The sequence below is a fragment of the Chinchilla lanigera genome, unplaced genomic scaffold, assembly GCF_000276665.1.
Source record: "Chinchilla lanigera isolate Chin_1 unplaced genomic scaffold, ChiLan1.0 scaffold00001, whole genome shotgun sequence".
NCBI lineage: Eukaryota > Metazoa > Chordata > Mammalia > Rodentia > Chinchillidae > Chinchilla > Chinchilla lanigera.
The window spans coordinates 50,572,006-50,574,600 of NW_004955402.1; positions in this window are offsets into that span (position 1 = coordinate 50,572,006).

Consider the following 2,595-nt stretch of genomic DNA (forward strand, 5'->3'; position numbering starts at 1 on the left):
CCACCATCCAAAGTAGTAAAAGGCAGGCAATAGTCAGAATAGCATTAATTTGATAAGTTTTTAAAGGTGTTTTAGGAGAATCAAAATTATGCATATTCATAATGAAAAGTATATAGTCATTTTCTGGCCTCATTTAAAATATTCAATGGAAATTTCTTCTTTTGTAGATAATGTAGTTGAAAATGAAAGACTATAAATCAGCTAATCCAAAATCCACTGCCTATAATGTATCTTGTCAGATCAAAATTCTAAGCAGAGCTCACTTTCAAGTGAGCTTTTCTTATTAATCTAAGTAAAAGTGATGGGGTTGATTTAAAGTTAAATAAAATATTTCAGCTACATAGAGACAGTAATGCCACTGTCCATCTGAAGGGAGAGTTATCACACGTATTTGATACTGGATCGTACTTAATGTTTTCAAATCATGATTTCATTCACTCTTTTGAATACTAAGTAAACTCCTGTGATTATTACTAATAGTGTGAGGTATATTGATTCACTGTCGGTCCTTAGGACAATTCAGACTGGTTAGCAAAGTAGCTGTGTAACGTTTTGATTTCTGAGACTACTTTAAATTTATTTTGATTAGGAGCCTCTTTATTCTTTCTGTTTAACCTCCATAATGCTAAGGATTGGATCTGTGGCCTCAGGTATGATAAATACATACTCTATACTGAGTCAAGCCTCCTGCCTCTATTTAATTAAAAATAATAACTTTGTCTTTTAAAACCTCAAATAATAGCAAATCATGTTAGAGTTAAATTCATCTACTTGTCTGTGAATTATATAATGCAAAAATTTCTAGAAGGGTTCATTGTTTCAAATTAGAGAGTAATGATAGATTGTTCTATCTAAAAACAAGGCAAGTTTCTCTTGATAATACTGATTTGTCTTTATTTGAATTATTTAGTTTTAAGAGATTCAATGTTCCAAATAATAGGTTAATCTCTTGATCCCCTGTCCCAATATACCCTATATAATTTAAACATACTGAAGTTAATAAGATGCAAATCTACCTAAAATCTTTTTAGCAGCTTACAGGGCTGAGCACCAGCTTGTTTGGTTATCAAATTGAACCTGGCAAATCTAACTGAAGGCTGTGATTTTAATGTCTCCTCCAAAACTCATGTTGAAGTGTAAATGCCACTATAACAGGACAAACGATGAGACCTTTAAGAATCATTCTGTGTTTTCATGAGTGGATTAATACCAGTATTGGCAAGGCAAGTTAGCTATCCTCAGAGCTTGTCTTTATAAAGGCAAGTTTAGTTTGCTCTTGAGCATGTCACCTGTCCCTCCACCATCCTGACCCAGCAAGAAAGTTCAGTGATTGCTTGTGGAGTTCCAAGTCTGTAACCTGTGAGAAATAAGTCACTGTGTTCATACCTTAGCATACACTGTTGTCCTGAATTAATTAATGTTGCTGTAGCAGGAGTGAATTCGTTATCAGAAACACTGGTTAAGCACATTTCCTGCTTTTGGTTTGCTTTCTTGCTTACTCTTCTGCCATATTACAAGAGTGTTTGTAAGAGGCTAGTGCTTTTCTTGTGGACTTCCCAGGCCTTTAGCAGTGTAGGAAATAACTATTCCTTACCTATTATCCAGTCTCATGCAGCCCATTACAGACACATTGAAAGACAGAGACACCAGGCTTCACCCCTTCTATCTACTTTCCACTTCCTAGTTCTCTCGCTATTAGAGTTGTTTAACTCTTGATCGCTTGTGTAGTGTATCCACATCTGTTATTTCTATTAGAGACTGCTACTCATTACAAACAAAGTTCAGCAGGAAAGGAAAAGAAGGAAATCTGGTCAATGTTGATTTACAGCCCATAAATGGCGGATTATTTTGTATTTTCTTTTTTTGTCAACCTGACAGAAGTAAAGGAAACCACTATAAAAATACCTGCACACTGCATGCATTTGCAATGCTCTCTATTATTCTAGTATAAAGTGAAGTAAGGGGAGGCCATAAGAGCAGAATTAGGCGGTATTCTCTCTGCTGAATTCTAATAGATCATGACTATGGGACATCACTAGAAATAATCAACATTATATAAATAAATCTGGGCATTATAAAGCATGAACATAGAACTAGGTGCTCTAAAAAGTTTTTCTCTTTAGTTTTGCTGTGGTCAGTATATTAACACAATTTAATCAATGATTTACCAGTCTTAAATTTGAAAAAATCCACCATTTATTTATTTCTTTTTCTTTTCCTTTTTTTTTTCCGGCACAAGGAATTGAACTCACAACCTTGCGCTTGCCAGGCAGGTGCTGAGCCACTGAGCTAAATCCCCAGCTTCCACCATTTATTTTTATTATAGTAAATCTTGCTTCCTGGAATAGAGAGGTTTTCTTTTTTATTCTAGCACATTTTTATTCTCCAATGTGGAGGTGTATTCAACATCTGTAGAAAAACTTCTACACAACTATAAAAAGAAGGAGCATAAATTTAATCTCTGGAAACCCATCCTAAATATTTGATATCTCCCCCAACACAAACCAAAACCTCCTACTTTTTGTACTCTACTCCAAGAGAAAGGAAGGATGAAAGAAAGAAAGCAAGGAAGGAAAAAAGGAAGGAAGGAAGGAA